This window comes from Cucurbita moschata, unplaced genomic scaffold, assembly GCF_002738365.1.
Source record: "Cucurbita moschata cultivar Rifu unplaced genomic scaffold, Cmos_1.0 Cmo_Scf00084, whole genome shotgun sequence".
In the NCBI taxonomy this organism is placed as follows: Eukaryota; Viridiplantae; Streptophyta; class Magnoliopsida; order Cucurbitales; family Cucurbitaceae; genus Cucurbita; species Cucurbita moschata.
In genome coordinates, this window is record NW_019268600.1 from 457,182 (window position 1) to 466,655 (window position 9,474).

Sequence of the window (9,474 nt, forward strand, 5' to 3'; positions counted from 1 at the left end):
AGCTAAGAATATAATTATTAACTAAATCAGAAGGAAGATAAAGGAAAGAAGAGATGGAAATCCAGAATACGGTTAACACTGAAAAGAGAAAAAAAAAATTTGGAAGGAAGGATAGATTAAAAAAATTGGCCAATAATATCTCCAAAATAATTACAGTGCAAGATGGAAGATAGAAGATTGAGAAAAGATTTTGTTGAATATAATTTTAAACGAAATAAAACAGGAAACGTAAGAGAGCAAGGAACTCCATCAATTTCGTCTAATAGAAAATATCAGAATTTTATAGGGTTCAAACTTGAAATTGATGTCATGGGCTCACATAGGTTAACTTGGAGTTCAATGGACTTTCATCAAGGATAACGATGGAATCGAACTTTCGTTAAGGATATATTCGTGACAACGACTTAAGCTAACCAGGTAAGTGACCTTACTATCGGCATGGTTATATTTGATGTTGACACGTGCCCTGTGGTTCGGCACGTGTCATATATATTGATATGTGTGAATTGTCTGTGGATCGATATGCTTCCTATATGTTATGTTATTTATGCTGCTTAGTTGATGTGATATGAATGCATGTGACGATGTGTGGCCCTTGTACGATTTTGGCTTGTTGTATGAGTATTGAAATGCAACTGAATGAATTGTATGACATGAAATACGGTAAATTGCATGATACATAACCCCGCTAGGAATATGTATGATATGTAACGAAATGAGAATGAAAATGACACGTAAGCATGAAAACGTGACACGGGGTTATGTTCATTAAATGATGACTGTAGGACTAGTGGGACCTCATGCATATTGCGTGATCATGCATTTGGGGGGATACCCCTATCCCATCACGAGGGTACGGACGCGTACATCCAAATGGCAGGACAACGATCATTATGCCCTGCATAGCGCTGCCGTGACGGTTTTAGTTTTAACGGGTCCCGGTGGGCCCCCAGAGCATGCCCACCGGCTAGGGACAGTGGCCCAGCGGTGTGCGAACTAGCTGGTGAGCCCATACTCGCACGTATGGGCTGCGTGTAGAGTATATGGTACACGTCCACGATTACCTGTTAAGATTACACCATTGGGAAAACGAAACGAAACGAAAAAGAAACGAAACGAAACGAAAGATAGGTCCCATCATTTCATTGCATGTGATTGTTGCATTTAACCCCAATAGTGGGGTCACTTACTTACTGAGTATTTCTTTAAATACTCAAGCCATGTGCTACTACATTTTTCAGGTTAAGGTAAGGCATTCCTGTACGGCTGACGATGGCATCGCAACTCGAGATCATGGCACATGCATAGGATAGTGGTATTTATTTTCTTAGAGTTAGGATAGAATAGGATGTTTTAAACTTAAACGTTTATTTATTTTATTTCGAGTCTTTTGTTGTGTTGTTTTAAAGATGTTTTCGAAACACGTAAGTCCATGGCTGTGTTTTTAAGTTAAAGGTTATGTTTTATGGAATTTAAATGAAGTCTTCCGCATTCAATGTTTATGGTATGTATAGGCTAGCGACCTTAAATTAAGTGGAAAATTTTGGGTCGTTACATCTTTAATTTAGAAAGTCCATGAATAGCCAAAAGTAATGACTAACATAATTAAAAAATAAATAAATAAACATAAAGCATAAATTGATTAAATTGGCTAATTGCTAACATAATTAAAAAAAAAAATGTAACAAACACACCAAAGTAAGATTATGAACACAAGTAAAAAAAAAAAAAAAACACAACCAGCCAAAAATCAAAATTTGGAAAGTGTTAAACAGTTTTGATATATAGACATTTCAAGACTTTGCTCATGCAATATTCCCATGAAATCTAACACTAGAGCATCATAAAATTTAGACAAATGATTGAAATTGATGTCATGTTCATATAGGTTGACTTTAATACAAAGGACAAATCGAACTTTCTTAAGGATAAATTGGGGACACCAGCCTAAGCTAATCAGGTAGGTGGCCTTACCATCCGTATGGTTATATTTGATGTTGACTGTGCCCGTGGTTCTACAAGTGTCATATATATTGATATGTGTGAAATGTTTGTGAATCGATATGCTTATGATATGTTATAATATGTGAATTGTATGATAGTACGTACAGTACCATGTGTTCAATGGTATATTTGAGATAGGATACGAGAAGGATGCACTAAACGTAATGTAACGATACGAGTAAGACATGTTCATGAAATGTTATGGTTTGGTTACGTATCGAAGTGCTATGGGTATGACAGATTGATAAAAACGATATGGTCACGATGGATTCATAAAACAATACGATTAGGTTATAGGTAGAAAGTGATAGGATTATGATAGATTGATAAAACGATAGCGTTAGGATACGTTCCTGTAACATTATGACTAAGGTACGTTCAGGTAACGACACAACTATGATATGTCTAAGGATGTTAAGGCTATGATAGATTAGGGAAGGATATAACCACGAAGTTTTTACGATATGATATGTTTATGATACGACATGTGAAGGACGGATATATATCCAACAAGTGTCAAAGAGGGACGTGAGAATAAATTATTCTCAAGCTTTCTTTACATTGGTCAAATAGTATTTGATAAGCTTTCAAAATTAAGGGTTTTCTTTTTTCTTCAGCTGGTAGTGATTGCTTGCAATGGTGTCTCCGTGGTATCCCAGACACATGTAACATGATTTTTCTTGCTCAAATATAGCTTCATTTGTCTTAAAAGTTCACTTTTGAGTAATCTTGGGAGGCTTCTTAATTTGCAGCCTCTAGTGAAGATGATCACTCTGAGGTGTGTTTGTTAGTGAAGATGCAATTGTATTATTAGGGTTTTATATCAATGGTCCCATTTATATCTATAAATGAAATTTGTGGTGTATTTTTTGGAAATTCAACAATAATCATCGGTTATTTGGTTACCATTCTAAAGAAATTCAACTTTCGACCTTTTGTGAATGCTCAAATCTACTTGCAAAGTACTGTCGATTATGATCCATAATACTTACTGACTCGAAATTGAGGTTTGTTTATGTTTGAAAATGTGACAAACCAAAAGGCAAGATGCTAATTAATATTGTTTGAGATTGTTGTTGTAAATTCTTCATCTTTGAATACATATTTTGGTTGGCTTATGAATTTTTCCATCTTTTAAAAATATTATTTTTTTAGTTTGGCCCTAATTTCATAATAGACGATTGAATCACAATATTGCAATATTTTAAGTTACTTTTAAGATTAAAGGTCGATGAATAAAGTAATTATGACAAGTTCTTTTTATGCATCTTATTCTGATCTAGCACATAAATGCTTCCTAATTATTTTATTTATTTTTTTATGAATTAGGTTATGAAGATCATTTGATTATAAACGCTTTAATTCAAACAATATTTAATAACTAATCATTTTAATATTTATACTCAAATATACTAACAAGTACTATTAACACTAGTCTCAATGACTTAAAGAATACAATTATTATCTCGAACTATAAAGAATTTAATTCCAACCTATTCTAATGGACAAACGCTTTATTAGACTCTATTGTAAGATTTCACTTCATCATTTTAAGTAGCGTTCAACTACAACTATAAATATCAAATTCTTAAGTATTCATGAACAAAATCGGCCTAACAATGTCTCTAGGAACTATTTACATGAGCCTTGTGGAAGGTTTGCCTTTAGATTCTTTAGTACCAATTAAGGATGTCAATATCCTAGTAGTGCATAATGCAGGAAGGTTCGTAGTTGAAAAGAATAACAAGAATAGTGGACATCGTTTCATCTACAAGCGTGTGGTGAACGGTCTGGTTGGTATGACTAGAGAACGTCGTCCTATAAGAATTTATATTATTGTGATAGAAGTTATAAATAACGATGATATTCCTTGGTCTTTTATTATAAAGGTGCAGAACTTTCTTTTTGTGCATGTGATATATCCATCGCCACCTACTCATAAGCTCTCATCTTTTAAAGAAGTTCTCGAGTTCCTTGTCCCCAAGTAGCAATACAACTACTAGAATGCTATCTCTACTTATAATAAGCTCTCTCTCTCTCGAAATATATGTGGGTGTGTTTGTGGATTTATTACTCTCTTTTATTAATGAAACATGACATAGTCATAATGATATTATGAGTATCTTTTCTATCTCTCCCTTCCATATCGCTATATAAAGAATATAAAGATTATAAGTAAAAGTGTACAAGTAATTTGTTACTTTTGAACTTAAAATGCTTATAATTCAATTTATCTTTGTTATCAACAATAATTATCAAACGGTATATAATTTTGTCCAAGTAAGGTCGCTTCTCATTCCCTGTATGATATCATAACACAAAATCGAGCGGAAGGGTTAACGATAAAATGATAACAAAAATCCATTCGTCGAACTAACTATAAAGGAAGGGTTGGTTGGAAACCATGTCTATACTTCTTTGCTTTAATCACATTTAACTGAAGATATATAAGAACAACAGAATATGGCATGCCCAGTCAAAACAAAAAAAATTTCTTGCCATGTTATAGTTAATGAATATGGTATGCACAAAGATCCGACGTCACACTTCATGATTGGAGACCAATACAGTGTGAGCTATGGTCGTCCATACCATCCTTTGGTTCAATTGTGTCAAGCAAATGTTGCAACAAGCAAAGAATTTTTAATAAGTTCACTATTGCAAAGAGCTCGGTTTAAGGCAGAAATGTCTCTGATGTGAAAGGCGCACTAATTCAACGAGATTTAAGTAACCATGAATAAGACACATGATACAGCTTGTAAACGAAACGATGTCCATGACTCTTGTTATTTTCTTCCATTACAAACCTTCTAGCCTCTTGCACTTTTTTGTCATTGACATCCTTAATTGAAATTAGAATTGAAGGAAACACTTCTCCACAACTCATTATGGAACACCTTTGATAGATAGTTTCAACAGGATTACTTTGCCGAGGAATACTTTAAAATTCGATATTTATAGTTGAACGCTACTTAAATTGATGAAGTGAAATCTTACAACAGAGGTTAATAAATCGTTTGTCTATTAGAAGAGAGCTTGGAATTAAATTCTTTGTAGTTGGGATAAGGGATGTTTTAGTCAAACGAAGTATACTTTTTAGTTTTAACATAAATTAATTTTTTAGTTTAAAATAAATTGATTTTTTAGTTTTAATTTTATTCCAAATAAATTATTTTTGATGTGGTGTTATGTATTTTAATAAAATTAATATTAACTTAATCAACAAAAATTTGTATTGTTTTTTAAATTATAATCTAAATTAATAAAAATACCATTAAACTTTGCATTTTATCTAAAAAAATACTCATAATTTTTTTTTAAATACGGTTGAATTTTAAAAAAAAAAAAAACATCAAAACTACTCTTTAACTTTCAAAAGTGTTAAAAAAATGATAGATGGGGAGAAAATTGTGTTCATGAGGAAAAAATTGAAGGTTATTTTAGGGGAAGGTTTTCAAGATCAGTATAAGATCGTGAAAACATAACAAGAAGTAATATCCTAGCTTAAGGTCGCGATTAAGAACCTACTAGTGGGCTACTTACTAAGTTTTACTCACTCCATGTTTATCATTTTTTTTTCAAGTAACTAAGAGTTGGTCATGGATGAGAGCGGACTTTGGAGTGTGGGCCATGGACTAACCTCTGTTTTTAATCTAGTATTTTTTGTTCTTCTTTTGAGTCTATTTCTTGTTTTGTGTTTGTAACGAGTATGTATATGTAACACCCCAAAAATGAAGGAAATTATCTCTCATAAAATAAGCCCTTCATGAAAGACCCAAAGGATTGAGAGGAAAAAAAATTAAAGGATTAAGCAAGAACAACGGACTTAGTCAAGTAACTCATGTACCCTAACAAGTGATTTCAAGGAGTTAAAAGGCCTTTTGAAAAGGATTGGAAAGGAAAAAGTAAATCAAAAGGGCAAAAAAGTCATTTTATCAATTATCAAGAATCTTTCCGGATTTGTAATTCTTATGTAGAAGGAATCTCAATATTCAAAAAAAAGGGAAAAATGAAAAAAAAAAAAAAAAAAAGCGATCAGAAATTTGTAGAAAAATTATGGATTTTTTCAAGAAAAATAATAATAAAATATTCAGAAAGTGGCAAGTTACCAAAATACCACTGGAAGAATGGATAATTACAGAAATGCCACTCTAATTAGAATCAGAGCATCTACCGTGACCATCCGAGAAAAATCTTTCGAACTTAAATCTCGACCGTTGAATCTCTTCCAAAATTTGATATGATCTAGAATGAACACGCACGGATCATCACATCCAACGAGTAGTATTCAAAGCCAAGGTCGGTAAGACTATGATCGGAGTTGATATCTCCACAAAATTATCCAGAAAGTTCGATCTCTAAATAACGAAGATTCTGGAGTTCTCAATGTCGGTTTAAGCTCCTCCTATAAGGTCGGAAGTAGGACCAACAATACGGAATAAGAGTCGAGAAAGGTCGATCCCCCAATTGAAGGCAATAAGCGTTTAGATTGTGGGTCTCCTACTCTCATATTTCTTCCAAATTCGAGAGCAATCCTCCACCACTTCTCTTCAAACTTCTAAATAACGAAGAATCTGGAGTTCTCAATGTCGGTTTAAGCTCCTCCTATAAAGTCTGAAGTAGGAGCAACAATACGGAATAAGAATCGAGAAAGGTCGATTCCCGAATCGAAGGCAATAAGTGTTTAGAATATGGGTCTCCTACTCTCGGATTTCTTCCAAATTCGAGAGCAATTCTCCACCATTTCTCTTCAAACTTATTCCTACAGTTTCTCAACAAGATTACCCACCAGTTCTATGAAGGAATAGAGTGCTGAAAGTGCTCAGAAACCATTCCCCCAATTCAATAAAACTTTAAAATCCAATCCGAGGATACATGATGACTTGTCGAGTAAGAATGATTCCAATCAGTTTCTGCACCTCCAAGGAATGCTTCCATAGAAGACCACGAAGAAAAATAACCTCGAGCGCGTGCCAAATTGAAGGAAATTGGTTTCGAAACTTGATGAAAGAATCGAGAGCTGAGACGTCGTAGAACAAGCTACCCATAAGATCGAAAATCGGGCGTTTCGAGTGAGTTGCATACCGAGAACGATTTTTGGAAATTAAGGTCCTACACTCAAAGACGTTCCTTCAAACCAATTCCTTTAGCCTGAAGATAGGATATGGAAGGGGTTTAATGAAGAAATAAGGCCTTGAAACCCCTAGAATCGGCTACCCAATAAGAAATCCTTTGTTTTATCTCCAGCGATAAATTAGATTTTAGATGATCTTTGGTAGCGAATATCTTAGGCTACGATCCACGAGAAGTTATCAAATAAATTTCCAGCCCTTTCTTGTAACATCCATCTTTAAGTTTCACGAAGAAATCGAGGAGAGAAACGCTGTAAATGTGGCTGTACAGGCCGAGTTTCAGATGGCGGCGATGCGAAAAATGCGCATCTTCTTCCTTTTCAGAGGAAGAAAACGATGATACGGCCAGTTCAACTAAACTGTCCAAGTCAACTCAAAATTTGACCTTTTCTCAGTAGATCTTATTTTATGAAATGTTGTATGAATCCTTATCTCGAGAGGTTATATAATGTAATGGAGTTTGGGAGTTATTGGAAAACTTTAGTTAGCGAAACCAAGATATGGGAGAAAATGCTCATCACGTTCCATATGACTTTACCTCCTAGGATAACTAAAGTGGTATCCCTGAAATAATAGATTCCCCAGATGTACCCTTGGTCTCTAATAGATACTACGTGCACAATATCATGCTGGGGTTTTCCTAAGAACTTATAAGTTTCAAGCTTGACCCAAGACGTTATGCATAAACTTAGGAACACCTAGGTTTCCATGCCTGAAGTAATCGTCTCTTTAGGTGGGATGCTATGGTATATGTACCATGAGCAGGATTCCATGATGAACTTATTAACGTATTATCTCCCTCACCTAAATGAGACCTGCACCACGATTTGCTAGCAGGATGCCATGATTATGACAACGCCATCTATGCACTCATGGAGAGTTACTTCGGAAGAGTTTTCATGGTTAAAATACGATGCATGACATGACAACCTCTAAGGTTTAGTTCCTGAATACGACGGGTTCAAATGAAACATGCAAGATTGAGACATGCAATACCTCAAGATTGAGAACCAACAACAATACCTCAAGCAGGTCATGTTCATGAAGCCTTGGAAGGCATGAAGCGGAGCAAGTTCAGAATAAGTTAAGAATGTTACACCTTATGCCTCAAGAAAATTTATGAAGCCTTGGAAGGCATGAAGCGGAGCAAGTTCAGAATAAGTTAAGAATGTTACACCTTATGCCTCAAGAAAATTTGTGTTGTCGTTCTTAAAGGTCCTACCGGGAGTTGAAACCAGGTCGTTGGATTCAAAGTCCAAAGTGCTAACCACTACACCATAGAACCCCTTGTAAAAATTTATTTTGGAATGGTTTTTCCTATTTTATGCAGATTCCACAAGAAGAGAGATCCTATCACGAGTCAAACTCAAGTTATTGGATTCAAAGTTCTAGAGCTATTTTATCTAACTCGTTGTGATCTTGAGCACCTTTAGAGTGGTTGCAGAAGTAACCCTCCCGTGTTGATTGAAGCTCTTAGAGAACATGTAATTTTATATATTTCTTATAGTTAATTTATATATTGTTGTATATTACAAACAAATTGAAATAATACTTTACATCCCAGTCTTTCTTTCTTCCGTGCAAAACTTAACATGAAAACTATATTATTTCAATATTCACTCAGAGAAACAAGGGGTGAAAACTATATTATTTCAAACCCTCCATTATTGCTTCTACTTTGCGTGAAAATGCTTTCACTAAATCATGTTACTAACTGGTTGGTTTTGTTCGGTTCAATTCTTGGGTCCACTAGATTGAATCGACCTAGCTCAATTAAACTCTTGATAATATAAAAATCATAAGTTTCTTAAATTACGTTAACTAAAAGTTTAACCCCTATTTTTTTTTTAGAATATTTATCTTTGTGTCTTGTTGATCTCTAAATGCTTAGAAGTATCTAATAATACTTCTATTTAAGGAACTTTTCTCTATAAAAGATGCAAGACTTCAGTTTATTATTAAGGAATTTCAAATGAGTGATTTGATATATCACAGAGGACAAAATATTTATTTGTTTCAAATATCTTACGTTGACAATTCTTTTTTCTAAGGGCATTAGATTGAATCTCATTAATAACAATATCCCAAAACTCAAGTAAAGATGACATCAAAATTAATACTTTAATTTCATCTTCAAAATTTATTTCCACTTAACTCAGTTACTCAGTTGACTTATAATCATAATAGTCATTTATTCAACAATAAGGGTGTTAGCATGCATTTGGAAATGAACCCATATTTAAAAAATTTAGATAAAATAGAAAAGAATTGTAATCTCAAAGACAATGATACTATGTGAAACTAGCCTCAACTTAACTCTTAGGGGCGGTAAACCAAC

At 33.9% G+C, this 9,474-nt stretch overlaps 1 non-coding gene across 1 annotated transcript; it reads right to left on the reverse strand.

Annotated features, from left to right (window-relative positions):
* Positions 1-8,349: 8,349 nt before the first annotated feature.
* On the reverse strand, positions 8,350-8,421 carry TRNAQ-UUG. Its single transcript has one exon. It is a non-coding gene; the product is annotated as a tRNA-Gln (tRNA).
* Positions 8,422-9,474: the final 1,053 nt, after the last annotated feature.